This window comes from Bufo bufo, chromosome 2 (assembly GCF_905171765.1).
Source record: "Bufo bufo chromosome 2, aBufBuf1.1, whole genome shotgun sequence".
In the NCBI taxonomy this organism is placed as follows: domain Eukaryota; kingdom Metazoa; phylum Chordata; class Amphibia; order Anura; family Bufonidae; genus Bufo; species Bufo bufo.
In genome coordinates this window covers 779,664,993-779,682,118 of record NC_053390.1, presented here as the reverse complement: position 1 = coordinate 779,682,118, position 17,126 = coordinate 779,664,993, and the positions used below count along the sequence as shown (strand labels likewise).

At 40.0% G+C, this 17,126-nt stretch overlaps 1 protein-coding gene across 2 annotated transcripts in view; it reads right to left on the bottom strand.

The window, feature by feature from the left end:
- SORCS2 (sortilin related VPS10 domain containing receptor 2) overlaps positions 1-17,126 on the bottom strand; it is an 894,852-nt gene that overhangs the window by 615,309 nt on the left and 262,417 nt on the right. Inside the window, exon 1 of one of the 2 annotated variants that reach the window (XM_040419145.1) lies at positions 5,858-5,862. The exons of the other annotated variant lie outside the window; for it this stretch is intronic. The gene's annotated coding sequence lies outside the window, so the exon portion shown is untranslated. Of the gene's footprint in view, positions 1-5,857; positions 5,863-17,126 lie in introns of those variants that run through there. 2 annotated transcript variants of the gene reach the window in all.

The window sequence follows — 17,126 nt, the reverse complement described above, 5'->3', positions numbered from 1 at the left end:
GCTACGGGGGCTATATGTGCCCGTCAGTGAACCAAACTGGCCCCTTTAGATAAAATGAATGGAAAATAAAAAATTACATGAGTTTGGGATGAATTCTGTCCAATGCTTGGTCTGAGAACCAGTACTGCTCCTAGTTAGCTTAGTTGTAATTACATATCACCTACATTGAGAACAGTTTCTTTCTGCTATTTAGTACCATTACTATTATACAATACTATTATTTGTGCCAGGAGGTATCTACAGTATTTTGTCTACCCCTTGCAGACAGTTTGCTCTAGCAGAAACCTCCTTACACTTTCATCAGCAGTGGAGACCAAGCAAGTTTTAACCCTCCTCATCAGCCAATACTGTTCTCTTAAAAGGCAGGGATCAGGAAAGAGAGACCCTTGTATTCTCGTCAAGATTTCTGCCACAGTTTTGTTAGTAACCTAGGACTCTCCAGGACTTAGGATAGGCCATCAGTTTGATCCATGAAGGTTGAACCTCCAGGACCACAAGGATTGATAAAACAAGGTTGTATTGGCTATACATCTGGCATAGGCTTTAGGTAATGTCTTTTTAGACACTTTTCCAAGTAGGAAAGGGGTCGAAAGTCTTATTGCTTGAGTTGCACTCTACTCCATTGTGAAGCCCCTATTTTTTTTAAAAAGCGGGACTTAATTAATAGGACCTGGCAGTATGATACACATTTTTAGAGGATGATCATTGGATGACTAAAATTATGTACAATGGTTTTTATACTACCAACTAGTGTTGAGCGAAGCGCATTTCTTTATAAGTAGTGGGAGCAATGACAGGGAATGGCGATTGCGCCGTCCCCATCATTAAACCCCTCAGATGATGCTGATCATTGCTGAATAATAATAGTCAGAGCATTCAGGGGTTAATCTGGTAAAAAAAAAAACAATACTCACCTCATACATTTGAGCATGAAGAGGCCGCCATGGCCATCTTGATTTCAGACACGTCCAGCATGGTGACGTCATATGTCACCGCGCACAAAATGGATTGATTCATTACCATAAAGCACAAGAAAATTTGGCTTTCCAGTGAATCAAATTTTCCCAGAAATTTGAATCAGAGTCCACTTTGGACACTTAAATTCACTCAACCCTACTACCAAATGATGATGAAATTGGCCGATTTCAGTCTACTGGGTACAGGCAATTTTACAAATCAAGTATATAAAACAACAGAGACATACAATAGACAGTAAGACAAAGTCATAGAAGCATAAAACTCTGGATTTTTGCATGTCCCTTTGTCCTAATTTGACATTCTTCTGAGAATTAGGCCTCATGCACACGACCATATGTATTTTGCTGTCTGCAAAAAACGTATCCGCAAAAAATATAAATGACATCCGCGTGCATTCCGTATTTTGCGGAACAGAACAGCTGGTCCCTAATAGAACAGTACTATCCTTGTCCGTAATGCGGTCAATAATAGGACATGTTCTATTTTTTTGAAGAAACGGAGTACCTTCCGTTTTTTTTGCTGACCCATTGAAATGAATGTTTCCGTATACGGTCCGCAAAAAAAATGGAACAGAAACGGAATGAAAATATGTTCGTGTGCAAGAGGCCTTAATACGAGTTTTGTATTTTATCTGAGTTTTCAGCTTCTGCCCTATTTTCTAGAAAAGATCTCCTATTAATAGCTCAAGGATTAGAGATTTTAGTGAACCAAGAATTCCCATGGTTGTGCTTGATTCTACATGTAAATATAGATTGTACACGGGTCGTTTATGTCAAAAAGTCTATCTCTGCATGAAAAACGCTTCTTCATCATGTTCATCAACGTAAAAGAAAATAGTCTCTCTTTCATCTCCTGCTCGTTCTCTCCAACCTCTGGTGGGAAGCTTTCTGCAGCAGAAACCTTCCCAGATGTCCTGTCAGCGGTGGAGGCCAGCCAAACTGTTTCACGAAAGGACGCTGTTGGGGATAGGCCCCTGCTTTCTCATTAAGACTCTGCAAGAGTTTTTGTTTGAAGAGCTCAAACGGTTTCTCCTTGACCTTAATAGTGCCCCTATTTGTCCCCATTTTTTTAAAGAAATAACTTAGACAACCCCATTAACAATCAACAACCTTCCTAAAAGGATCTTCTTTTCTAGAACAGTGTTGCTCTTGTCTGCTGGTCGTTTCTGGTATTGGAGCCCAGCCCCATTCACTTGCCTTGAGTTACGATACCAGACTCGGCTGATGGACACGGATGGTGGCGCTTCTATAAAATAAACAGACTTTTATATTAATATCTTTCAAAGTCAGACTCAGAAAGTCTCTCTGTGGATATATTTCAAAGTCAAGCTCAGGATCGTCTAGACAGAAAGGTTTCCAGTGTTTGCTGTTCTGATTACGGAAATTAAAATGCTCGATCACAAAAAGGATAAACCATTTGGAAATTAAACCACGTCATCTTCAGCACAAGCAATTGAAATGCCCACCGCCAGCAGTACACTAACTCACACACAACTCTTCATCAATCTTTCTAGAAGAGAGGAGGCCCCAAAGCCAAGATCACATTGAGTCTCCAGATATGGTGCCAGGGTATGCTACCCAGGACAGAAGGGCCTAGTGTTTGTATTTATGACCCTTTTGCTGTTTTCTTCCTGTTTCTTAATGGAGGGTAGTCATGCACAGGTTCTCACCACCCGTTAGCCAAAGGGATGGGACCAAAAGTGATCAGTGCACCCTTATTCCTTCCCTTTGCTCACTAAGCACCTACTATCCCTCGGTGATTGACAGGGACAGGCTTCTAGGGACTGCTGGAATCTTGCATTGTGCACCAGAATTTCGGCATGTGCACTGTGCATCATCTTGTTCCTCCCCTGGAACATGCTGCACATGAGCAGAATATCTGGTGCATGGCGAGCACTTGGGGTCAGGCAAAAGCAGTTCTCAGAAGCCTGGTCCTTCTCTATGTGGTCTGGAAATCTGAGAAGAACTGATACACGGCAGTACAGTATCGGTGGTAAAGTAGACTTCCACTGAAAACAACGGAGGTGGTTTTGGAAGAACTTGCTTTGTCTTCTCTTGAGAGCTGTCTTAATACTAGCGAAGAATATAAAATAACAGAAAATGATCTAGTTGTGAGATATTCTCTTTACTTCATTACAAGGGCTCTCCCTGGTGTTCAATCTGTATAGTACTGTGGATATCCAAATACTGTGGTGGACACACATGCTCAGTTCCATCCTTCAACTGCCACCAGCCATATCTACTGTTGGAAGCTGTGACAGTTAGAGGGAGAGAGCTGCAGCATGAGGACACACACGCTGGGAGAAAAGTTCAGAAGAAAAAAATACAACCCAAAAGCTGTGATAAGGAAAGTGCTGCAGCAGAAAGGACGTGCCCTCTAAGTTGTCATAGGGAGAGAGCTGTAGCAGAAAGGAAACATGCTTTAGGGCTATGTCAGGGAGAGAGCTACATCAGAAAGGACACACACCCTATCAGTGATACAGAGAGAGCCCCCTGAGCTTTCATAGGGAGAGAGTTGCAGCAGAAAGGACACACACCCCTGGACTGTGATAGAGCTGCAGCAGAAAGAACATGCCCATGAGCTAGCAGAGTACTTAAAGCAATGAATGGGGAGAGCTCAGGATCCATGTGAGATACAAGGATGGTACTAACTTCGTTAAAAGGAGTTTTTCATGTGCCATATGATGTCTGATTTTCCATTTTTCCAACGCCCCTGGCATAACCCCTTTAAGATACCTATTACTGACAAAATGCTACCTTATATGTACATATACAGCTCATCATAAATGTATCTAGAAGAAATCACACTGTACAAGTACACTCCCCCCATCAGGACAGAAGAGCCAGGTCTTCATTTCCATGACTCATGCTTCCCTGCACCCAGTTCAAAGAGGGTGACTTTGCACGCCCTTCGATGTAGCACATATTTTGGAATTATAAAATAACAAGAAATTGGAGTCAGTGAAATTAGATGCATCGGCCATTGCTGACTAATCCACGTATGTGATTAAATTGTCTAACGCCACTCACACTATTTGTGGCCGGGGCAGACTGAGACATTAGCATATAAATAGATTTACAATATAAAATGATGTGCGCTATTCTTCTTGTCGTTTAAGAAATAGAGATAACCATTCCCGAATCTGCAAACTAGAGCATTTGGATAAATATACAGCCACTAATCAAAGGGAACTTTATTATTCCCATCCAATGTGTTTGCATGCATTGAAATATAAAATTAGCTCTTGTTTGCCCTGGCAGACCGCAGAGAGCCTTGAATGATGCGGTCCGGGTTTCTTTGTTCTCAGACGTTGCAATGGTTTTCTAAGCAAATGTCACAACATTTGGAAAGTTCAAAGAGAGACAGTTACTAGGTATCTACTGGAAGAAAGCCATGGCTTATAGAATTTAGGGCCCTAATATTTTAAGTATGAGCAGTAGTAATAATGTAGAATCCACTCTGTAGCACAAGTTCTTCCAGAGCTGTTGTCCATTAGTTGACAAAGCCATTTATTACGGTAAAATCACCCAAAATTGCAGTGCAAAATGGTCTTTACAATTGTCTTCACGTCACCAAAGTGAAACCAAAACAAATAGACCTCATTAAGAAGACTACCCTGCATTTAGACAAGATCCTTCAGCCTGTGGTGGATCTTCAGTGACCTGCTAACCCATGTATTTTGGACCTCTTATTTCAGGGGTAGAGGTTCTCCGTGCCGAGATCCAGCTGGTGTCGGGAGTCTTACAAGCAATGCTCCCTGGGAAAAAAGTATGCAAATTATCTCTCCTCCTTAGCTAGACAGTTTTCTGACCCTTTTTATGGGTGGACCACTGTGGGTGGCATGGTGGCTCAGTAGTTAACGCTGTTGTCTTGCAGCAATGGGGGCCTGGGCTGGAACTCAACCAAGATCACCATTGCACATTGTACGTTCTCACCGTGTTCACTGAGGTTTCCTTAGGGTTTGTCTGTTTCTTCCCACACTTCAAAACATAGTGATAGGGTCATTAGCTTCCATGGAAATTGGCCTTAGGGTGTGTTTCAGATCAGATTGTATATACACTCACCTAAAGAATTATTAGGAACACCATACTAATACGGTGTTGGACCCCCTTTTGCCTTCAGAACTGCCTTAATTCTACGTGGCATTGATTCCACAAGGTGCTGATAGCATTCTTTAGAAATGTTGGCCCATATTGATAGGATAGCATCTTGCAGTTGATGGAGATTTGAGGGATGCACATCCAGGGCACGAAGCTCCCGTTCCACCACATCCCAAAGATGCTCTATTGGGTTGAGATCTGGTGACTGTGGGGGCCATTTTAGTACAGTGAACTCATTGTCATGTTCAAGAAACCAATTTGAAATGATTTGAGCTTTGTGACATGGTGCATTATCCTGCTGGAAGTAGCCATCAGAGGATGGGTACATGGTGGTCATGAAGGGATGGATATGGTCAGAAACAATGCTCAGGTAGCCCGTGGCATTTAAACAATGCCCAATTGGCACTAAGGGGCCTAAAGTGTGCCCAGAAAACATCCCCCACACCATTACACCACCACCACCAGCCTGCACAGTGGTAACAAGGCATGATGGATACATGTTCTCATTCTGTTTACGCCAAATTCGGACTCTACCATTTGAATGTCTCAACAGAAATCGAGACTCATCAGACCAGGCAACATTTTTCCAGTCTTCAACAGTCCAATTTTGGTGAGCTCGTGCAAATTGTAGCCTCTTTTTCCTATTTGTAGTGGAGATGAGTGGTAACCGGTGGGGTCTTCTGCTGTTGTAGCCCATCCGCCTCAAGGTTGTGCGTGTTGTGGCTTCACAAATGCTTTGCTGCATACCTCGGTTGTAACGAGTGGTTATTTCAGTCAACGTTGCTCTTCTATCAGCTTGAATCAGTCGGCCCATTCTCCTCTGACCTCTAGCATCCACAAGGCATTTTTGCCCACAGGACTGCCGCATACTGGATGTTTTTCCCTTTTCACACCATTCTTTGTAAACCCTAGAAATGGTTGTGCGTTAAAATCCCAGTAACTGAGCAGATTGTGAAATACTCAGACCGGCCCGTCTGGCACCAACAACCATGCCACGCTCAAAATTGCTTAAATCACCTTTCTTTCCCATACGGACATTCAGTTTGGAGTTCAGGAGATTGTCTTGACCAGGACCACACCCCTAAATGCATTGAAGCAACTGCCATGTGATTGGTTGACTAGATAATTGCATTAATGAGAAATAGAACAGGTGTTCCTAATAATTCTTTAGGTGAGTGTATGTCAACGAGAGCAAAGAAAATAGGCCATTTTCTTACTGTAAAATGTTGTGGTCAACTTAAAGTTTTCACTGTAGCCGAATAGGTCAGGAGTAGAGATAAGCAAATCGGTTATAACAAATCTATTTGTCTCATGAGCAGGACTTCTTTACCTGTAGGGGGCTGTCTCCACAAAAAACGAAGGGCTGCCGCTAGATTTACAGAGCTGGACATTTAACCCGACCATGACAATTTCCTCCCTGACAATCTAGCAGCAGGTGAGTGCTTCTTCACCTATGGAGACAGCCTCCCCCCCCCCCCCCCCCCATAGGTGAAGAAGTCCTGTTGATGACACAAATCTTTTCGTTAGAATCTATTTGCTTGTCTCTTGTCAGGAGATTATATATTGGACCGTACTAATGGAATTGAATAAAGTGATTCTTAATAAGAAAGTATGTCCTAACACCTTGTGGCTACCATGGAATGCAGGAGGTTTTGGGGCCACTAACTCAGGTTGGCCACATGTTTGCTCCTCAAGGGTGGTGTAAGACTGCACAAGTCTTCTCTTTCCCAGAGGATAGGGATATAAGGACCTCCTCCACATTGTATGAACACACCTTAGCCCTCAGTTTCTGGGGTGAGGGCCAGAACGTGAATTAGCATGCTTTGGGGAAAATCATGTGATCTGTCAGCCCAGGCTTTGAATTAAATAGGGAATATACCATGTGACCAATATAACTTCTAGGAACATTACAGCAAATCTCCGGTAAAGAACACAGGAGCCAAGAAGACAGATTATGTTGTTTAGCAAATATTTGACCATTTGCCATGGACCATAGAAGACCATAAAAGTCCCATGAGTAACAATAAAGAACTAAACAACTTTGCAATCATTTTCATTTTTAGTTCAAAGAATAGGCGAACCATTCATGTACATTTGCTTAAAAGATATCCTAAAAAGCCTAAATAATACAAATAACAAAATAATACAAATAAAAAAAAATGACACAACATTACAGTAGAAACAAAAGTCAAAATAATACATTGGGAAAAATGGCAAAATAATTTAACAGAAAAAAGGAAATAAAGTATAACAGGAAAGTGATAAAGGAATACAATACAAAGTTCACAAAATAACGGAACAGGAAAAAATATAACAAAACAAAATACAAAAATGATACTACAGAAAAGTAAAAAATGAAAATAATACTTCAGGAAAAATTGCAAAACTGCACAGAATAATGGAAAAAGATATGAAAAAGTGTAACATAAATACGACAAAGTAATACAATAGATACATTGATACAATAAAAAAATTAAAAAGCAAAAGAAATTATCAAAAACAATACAAAAAATGACAAAATAAAAATGTAAAACCTCAAAACAGAAAAATGAAAACCAATAAGGCAGAAAAATAAAGTAATCCCATTGAAAAATGTACAAAATATATCAGAAAAAATGTAAAATACTACAACAGAAAAAATGATAAAATACAAAAAATTCTGGAGAATGACTCTCAACCATGTGTTATCATCATTGACCTTTTGTCTTCTAATAACTCCTTCTTCTTTGTCCCTCCGGACTGATGTTACCTTCTCACCCTAGACTAAGGGTGGCATGTGTTTTCCACATTAGTGGGTGATCTGCAGAGTGCAGATGCTTGTTTACAGCAGTTTTGTGGTTGCCTCTGAGGTTAAGAGCTGAGCCAGTAGCAGCAGAACAGCAGACGGGAAGAGGCACTTGTTACACAGATGTTTGCACTCATACATGATCACAGGATTACATCCAAGAGCCATTTACTTACAGGACGTGCACAGGAGAGGATTTCCTTTATGTGTTACTATTGCTATTTTGTATAAGTGATAAATAATCCATGGTACAGGGTGAGCCAAAATACATGGAATCGCCCCATATAATTTTGAATTTCAAGACAATGTCTTTCCAAATGGGGTAGGGTCATGGGTAAGCAGTGGTCTTTAACCTATTGTTTCTTAGTTGTTCAAAAACTACATGCTGAGTTCTGATTACTCAACATGGATTCCTTCAATGTTCTCCAGTCTATCTATCTATCTATCTATCTATCTATCTATCTATCTATCTATCTATCTATCTATCTCATATTTATCTTCTATATATTTATCTATCTATCTAGTTAATGTTTTGGAATGGCCAAGTGAAAGTCCTGACCATAATCCATTTGAAATGTTGGTGAAGAACCTGAAGTGAGCAGTTCATGGGAGGAAACACACCAACCGCTTTGTACAGAAGAATGAGCTAAAACTCCTCCGAGCCGATGTGCAGAACTAATCAGTAATTACCAGAAACGGTTAGTTGTAGTTACTGATGTACAAGTGGTCACACCTGATACCGAAAGCAAAGGTTCACATACTTTTACCACTCTCAGACATGTGATATTGGATAATTTTCCTTAATAAATACTGTCAATGACCAAGTCTAATATTTTTCACTCATTTGTTTGATTTTGTTATCTTTATCTGCTTTTAGGACTTGTGTGACAATCTGATGTAGGTTTAGGTCAAATGTATAGAATATTCTAAAGGGTTCACAAACTTTCAAGTATAAAGATATTACATATATACGTGATAGATGATTTTACAAAGATAGATATTACATAGGATAGATATATAGGAGATAGATAGATAGATATAGTTAGATAGAAGATGGATAGATAGAAAGATAGATAGATATCACATGGATAGATAGATAACTAGATAGATATAATATAGATAGATATTACATAGATTAGATAGATAGATAGTAGATAGATGATAAGTAGATATATAGATAGATTTTAGATAGATAGATAGATAGATAGATAGATAGATATAGACGATAGATATATTAGATAGATGATAGATAGATAGATACAGTGCTGCCCATAATTATTCATACCCCTGGCAAATTTTGACTTAAAGTTACTTTTATTCAACCAGTAAATAATTTTTTGACGGGAAATGACATCGGTGTCTCCCAAAAGATAATAAGATGATGTACAAGAGGCATTATTGTGGGGAAAAAAAAACATTTCTCAGCTTTTATTTACATTTGAGCAAAAAGTGTCCAGTCCAAAATTATTCATACCCTTCTCAATAATCAATAGAAAAGCCTTTATTGGCTATTACAGCAATCAAACGCTTCCTATAATTGCAGACCGGCTTTTTACATGTCTCCACAGGTATTTTTGCCCATTCATCTTTAGCAATGAGCTCCAAATCTTTCAGGTTGGAGGGTCTTCTTGTCATCACCCTGATCTTTAGCTCCCTCCACAGATGCTCAATTGGATTCAAGTCTGGACTCTGGCTGGGCCACTCCAAAACGTTAATGTTGTTGTCTGCTAACCATTTTTTCACCACTTTTGCTGTGTGTTTTGGGTCATTGTCATGCTGAAATGTCCACTGGTGCCCAAGGGCAAGTTTCTCTGCAGACTGCCTGATGTTGTCGTTGAGAATCCTCATGTATTGCTCTTTTTTCATGGTGCCGTTTACTGTGATTAGGTTCCCTGGTCCATTGGCTGAAAAACACCCCTAAAGCATTAGGTTCCCACCACCATGTTTGACAGTGGGGATGGTGTTCTTTGGGTTGAAGGCTTCTCCTATTTTACGCCAAATGAACGAAACATCATTGTGACCAAACAATAAAAATTTTGTTTCATCTGACCATAACACAGAAGACCAGAAGTCTTCTTCTTTGTCCAGATGAGCTTTTGCAAAGGCCAAGCAAGCTTTTGTGTGCCTTATTTGTAGAAGTGGAACCCAGCAGTTGGAACCCAGATTGTCTGCCTTAAGACATTGCCACCAGCAGAGCCCAGATTCACCAGGATGGCCTTGGTGGTGATCCTTGGATTCTTTTTCACCTCTCTAACTATCCTCATGGCCAGCACAGGTGTCACTTTTGGCTACCGACCACGTCCACAGTGCGGAACATCTTGTATTTTTGCTCAAATATAAATAAAAGCTGAGAAATGTTTTTTTTCCCACAATAATGCCTCTTGTACATCGTCTTATTATCTTTTGGGAGACACCTATGTCATTTCCCATCAAAAAATTACTTGCTGGTTGAATAAAAGTAACTTTAAGTCAAAATTTGCCTGAGGTATGAATAATTATGGGCAGCACTGTAGATAGATAGGAGATAGACAATAGATAGATAGGAGATAGTTAAAAAAAAAGTATAATTACAGCAAAATAAATAAACTGATGTTTCCACCCACTTGTGCTTTCAAATTTATATTCACATTTATGTTATTTTTCAGTATAATACTATTTATATTACATTTTTTTTAAAGTTTGTATTGTCAACCTGTCTGAGGAAACAAAAAGAACCGAAATAGATTTGCATAAGTTTAAGAACTAGTTGTCATTGTAACCAGGACTGTTATTTCTGGAACACAGAGTCCTGTCACTTCTCTGATTGTCTTTTCTTTGCGAGCCATATGGATTATTGTGTGTAAATACAGAAAATAAAATCTTAGACGATAAACTGTTTTTCCCTTTTTTTGTTAAAGGGGTTGTCCTACATTTTAATATTGATGGCCTATGGCTTCTTCAAACAGCTGATTGGTGGGGGTCCCAGGAGTAGAACTCCCACCATTTACATATTGATAACCTATCTTGGGAGAAGCCCTCAGTATCAAAATCCCAGACAACCCCTTTAAGAATTATCTATCCTACTACGCAACATTTCTTATGACCAAAAGGAAAACTAAAAGAACGTTTCTTTAAAAATAATCTTCTTTAAAAAAAATCTTCAATGCTATAATACCTGTATTTAGGCAAATGGCAACAATGATGATAATAGGAGTAGTAGTTCCTGAGTTCCTTCTAAACGCTTTGCAACCTTTACAAAGATGATCACTCTCAAAAATGTGGTATCACAGACTACAAGCCATCCGCACACATAGCACGAATGTGTGGTAGGTGCCAGAGACTACAAACCAGCCACATGCAAAAAGTCTCACAATCAGTTCTGCAATCCCTGGACTGAGGGATGCAGATCATTAAGTGTGAAAGGTGCCATCACCTGTTACCCCTTCCACAAGCAGCAAAGTCTTTATATCGGGCATAAACAGCGAATACCTTGCTAGCACACATGGCCTTGTGATCCTGGACAGTCTATAAATGTATTCTCCAGGTTTCCTTCAGGGATTGTTCTCTCAACAAGCATGATGCTTCTCCTGGAGCTAAACTGCCATCTGCCTCTTTCACAGGCAGAGCTAAAAGGGTGAAGTAGCTGATGAAATACTGACTAGAAAACTCCTCCCTCAAAGGGGGAAAGCTAATTCCCTCTGCTGAGTGAGGCATAATTAACTAAACAGTGCCGCCTACAGATTTTGGACATACATACAAATCATAAACAGATTAAATAACATCAGATCTAGAATAATTTGCAAGTACCTTGTTCTGGGGCACTGCAGGTCCTGCAAAAACCATTTAATCACTGGTGATCAGCTGATTGTGTTGGTCTGGCAGACAATTGGTACAAACTGGCTAGTAGAGGTAGGTTTCAAGCAGCTGATCCCTCTCTATGATGGCCATATAGAATATATATAAACCCTTAAACTGTAGACCCACTGAATGCAACACAACAGAAATCCTCCTGTTGTTTTGCAGATGAGTTCCTGTCTCCAGTTGCATGCTGAGACTTCTAGTCCTATAAATTATGGGAAGCCCCATGCTGCCGAAGTATTAGCCCCTCAAGTCATAATCTTGTATATAAATTTGATGAAATCACTTTTGTAACCTTCGCTTTAAATAATGCATCATCTTCCGGACGAGAAATATACAACAATAACAACCAAGAAATACCCTGACATTTTAGATTCCAGTTAATAATATAGGAACGGCTTCGACAGTGCAAGACACGTCAGTATTCTGCAGGTATCACACAAGCTGATATGCCAAGTACTGTGTAATATTGACTCCGCGACCTGTCACGCACACAGATCCTGCAGAGCTCACTTTGTCATTTTGTTGTCTGGGGCTGCTCTACGTGATAAGTCTATCATTGAGACATGATAAAGTTTCATTACCACGATGAACGGCGTAGATGACAAACTCATTTCTGCCACATCTACTACATTTGCTCGATTTCTACTATATATACGGGTCCAATGGATAACTAATGGAACTCAGTAATAAAGTAGCACTAATAAAGTGAATGATACATGTCTCCGGGTCAGGATATCATGAGCTAGAATAGACTTTTGTCTTTCTTTTCTGTTTGATGATTTATCGAGGTGTTCTTCCAGGTTTCTATAACAATTGGACTTCCAGGGCTTCAAGCTGCAAATATAAATGATCTTGCGATGATACAAAATAACATTGATCTATCTGGATACTGAGTAAAAACTCTGTTGGTAAAAGTTCTAGGCGGAATAATGTCTTCAATATGTAATTTTCTGGTGGTTAAATATCTGTTTTTCTGACTCAAGAGATCCAAATCACTCTGGTTGCACCCACCAGTAGAGGGAGCTTGCTGCATACTGGTAAGACATTGAATTCAGCAATAAAACTGTATGCAGTAAGCTCCTAAGCTCCCTCTAGTGGCAGCTGCAGAATTAAAGCATTTAAAGCTGTGTCACCTCTCCTGACATCTGTTTTAGTAGCTACTTGCATTCCTCATGTAATAAGAATTTTGGAGCACCTTTTCTTATAACTCTATGACATTCCATTCCTTTATCATTCCTGCTAGACGTTAGGAATGATTTGCTAGCAGTTTGCAAAGGAAGTCCATATAGGCGTTACCAGTTGAAGGGGTGTCCCTGAACCGTCTGACACAGGCAGCACTACTGATTGGATAGTATCAGACGTCTAGACGATGTGCAGACACACCTCCAACTGGTAACACCCATCTAGACCTTCACTGCAAACTGCTAGAAATTCATTCATAACTTCTAGCAGGAATAATAAAGGAATGATGCATCATAGAGTCATAAAAATAGATGCTCCAGTTGCATTACTCTATATTTGCCTATAGACCACCAAAGGTACCAGGGCCCTAGCTCAATTGTAACTTCTGCATCCCCTATGGCTATGTTGCGGCTGACTGACATTGTGCTGACTATATAGAATGGGCAATGTGGCAGCAGTCACAAAGTGTCACTTCCCAGCTCAACCTGCATTATTAATCAGATTTTTAGGTGAAGGGCGCAACTCTCTAGTGGTGACTTTTAGTTAGAAGGACACCAAAATATGAAGCATAGGAGGACCAGCTATGTCGGGAGGAAAAGCAAGTATAAATATACACATATCCTTTTGTTTTGCTTATAATTTTTCGGACATGCGTTTTATTTCTCCATCACTATTATTTTTTCACAGCTGATGTTAAAAATACACATGTTCTTGGAGTGTGAAATTGTCCATTGTTTAGTTTCGGTCTTCACATTATCTGAATAATACTGCTTCCTCCAACTGCTTAGATAATTATCCCATCAGGTAACATTTAATTTAATCTAGGACATCTAATGGAGCAAGGCAATTATAGGCTCAATGCTGGAAATTTCCACAAGAGCAATACATGTCATTGTAGACATGTATAGCATTAGGTCATTTGCAGTGTCCTTATATAATGGGTTTCTTCAATCACTGAGAATGGTGAAGGCATTATTACAGTGCTACGTTTTACAAAGCGGATGTGGATTCAGTGTGTTACTTGAACAGCTTTGACTTGGGGCTACTATCAAGGATGTTATCTAAGTGGCTCCCCTAGTATTCACCCTTTAACCACTATACCACTATCTAGACTCTACTGCAGGGAAACCACCAGGTCACTACCTCTTGGAGTAGTCTCTGCTCAAGTGGTTGCTGACCCATGGGGGTCAAGAAATACCAGTGTGAAGCACTGAGGGAACAGGCAAAACTGTAGTTAGGGACAGGCAGAGATCAGGTCAAGAAGAGTTTGTGCAATCCAATAGACAGTCTGAGGTCTAGGCAAGCAGGGTCAGAACAGAGATCAGACAGAGGTCAGGCACTGAAGGGTCAAATCTGAGAAATTGGCTGAAGTCAGTACACTGGCAAATGGACATTGAAACAGCACAGCTTTGCAGGACAATAGCAAACTGGAACCTATTGCTCAGGTACCTTTCCACCAGGGAAGGTACTTTAGGTACCCCAGGATGACCAAAAGAAGATTAAGTTTTGCATGCTGGCCCAGAGGGAGTGTGCACACATGCCCTATAGGCAGAAAGAGGAAATGCAGGCACTCAAGGAGGCCTCAGCTTGCAAAGGACATGATCAGTGCTGCTCTGGTGGCAAAATATACCAGGCGGCTGAAGAGTAAAGGCGAAGGGACCAGATCCCCGGAGAACCAAGGAACAGGTGAGCAGAGCAGCTTGGAGCAAGAGCTGCCACTATAACATTACGATTCCAAATTAGAACATATGTTTATCTCCAAGTCCAGAGGTTCTGTGGTCCCACCAGAGGAGGGTATTCTAGAGGCCCACCCTCCAGCTATACAAAACATGTGCTTGTCCACTTATAATTACATTCAGTGGGGTACCTCCAATAGAGGCAGACCACGCAGATGCTATAGGGAAAAGGGGCCTGCTGTTGACCAAAGTCCCTGCCCCCTAAATACACTCATTACTGTTCAGCTCCAGTATATTATCCCTATCATTAGTAGAGAAAGCTAAAGGACCTGGGATTATGTTATTACAGGTCCTGTACATCTAGTAAAGAAACTGCGCAAAGAATGGTGTAGTTCCCAGGTTAGATAGGAGCATCTGCTGGAACCTGTGATGACATCATTAGGGATGGATCCTAGATCCAAAGTCGCTTCACTCAAAACTTCAGTTTAATACTCTATGGAGATCCGTCTCCGTACAGCATTAAGATGTATGGCCTCCTACGAGGCAAAGTGAGTTATTCCCAAAGTATCGCGAGAAAAAAAAATAACATTTTAAAACTTGGATCCAAACTTGGCTTCGGTTCCGACTGGGAAACAAAGCCAAGTTTAGATCCAAGTTTTAAAATTGGTTTTCCCTTTAAAAATGACACTTGATCATCACAGGATCTATTGGTGGCACTGGGACTCTGGTTGGTTGCTGCCTAGCATGAATGACCCTGAAAGGAATTATTATAGAAAATAAAGCGGTGGTCTCCAACTTTACATTCTTCAGCTATTAAGAACCTATAACTCCCAGCATGCCCTAATAGTCTGTGGATGTTAAGGCAGGCTAGGAGTAGTACTTTCATAACACGTGGAGAGTAAGTGACCTCTAGTGACAGTCACAATAAAGAAACTGCTGTCTACTATAATTACAAACTTTTCTTGATCTTTTTATAGATTGAAGAGGTTTTAATAGAAAAAAAACCTATCCGTCTTAACTTGAAAATCTGTTCCACAAGTAGTGTGTCAGACTGTAAACGTATCTCAGGGCATGGAAAACTAAACATGATGCAAGACAAAGGGACTTCTGCATAATTTACTTCTCCGATAATTAGAAAAAATCTATTATTTTTCATTTTGTTTGCACAGCTGTGTAGTAATAACTCAGAGCAAACTCATTTGTATTCCTTAGTTATATGAAACTCTACTTGTCAACTAATGCCTCCCATACACCGAGTGGTGAAAATGTTTACTCTATATTATTATCCACCCTTCCCCAATGCATTATTAAGCAATCAAAATGGTCATGTGGCAGAATGGCGACCATCATCTTTGTGCTTGCTTTAAGTGATGTAGGCACAGTTAGTACTGCCTCCCTATACATGATATGGATACAGATAGTACTGCCTCCCTGTAAAAAATATGGATAGACATATCACTGCTTTCCTGTAAAATATATGGATACAGACAGTGCTACCTCCCTTTGAGAGATATGGATACAGATAGTACTGCCTCCATGTAAATAAAAAGGCTAGAGATAGTACTGCCTCCCTGTAAATTATATGGAAACAGATATTGCTGCCTCTCTTTAAATAATAGGAATAAGTGCAGTCTCTACCAGGAAAAATTAAATTAATAACGTTCAAGCCTGAATAGGAGTGGGAAGAGGTCTAAGAGAAGGAAGAAGAAGAACAAGGAAAAGAAGGAGATGAAGAAGAGAAAGACAAAGTAGAAAGGAAAAAGGTGAGGTAAGAAGACAAATGAGTTAAAGACGTAGAAGAACAAAGGTAAAGGAAGAAAAAGTGAAAGAAGAAGGGGAAGAAAAAGAGTAAGAATGACAAGAAGAGAAAGACAAATTGTAGGCTGAAGAAGAGGAAGAAAGAGAGAAGGAGAGGGAAGAGGCAGGAAAAAAGTAAGAGGAGGAAAAGGAGGGGGTGTAAGTAGAAGAATAAAAAAGTGGGAAAGGAGGAAGAAGAACAAGAGGAGGAAGAAGAATCGGAAGAGAAATAGAAGAAGAGAAAGACAAAGCAGACGAAGAAGAAAAAGTGGAGGAAAAAGAAGAGTGAGAAGAGGAAGAAGAATAAAAAGGGAAGGAAACAATTGTAAAGGAGGGGAAGAAGAAGGAGGGAAAATAAGAATAAAGAAGTAGAAAAAATGGAATAAGAAAGGGAAGAAAAGGAAGAAGGGAAAGAAGAGTAAAATAAAAAAGAATAGAAGAGGAGATAAAAATAGGGAAAGAGGAAGAATAAGAGGAAAGGAAGGAAGAAGAAGAGAGAGAGAGACACTGAAAATGGGGAGGTAGGAAACAGAAAGGAATCAATAGAAAGAAAGTGGCAAAAGAAGAGAATAAATAGAAAGAAAGAAAAGAGAAAGAGTACTGGAACATACTGGAATGATACAGAAATTCCTTTATATAGCAGGGAGGACACAATTGCCTTAAAAATCAACTTACAAAATGCAAAAATGATCATCTAAATTAGACAAAAATCCCTGATCTTCTGGCTAAGTCTCTTCTAAGTTTTAGGAGCCGTTGAGTGACTACATA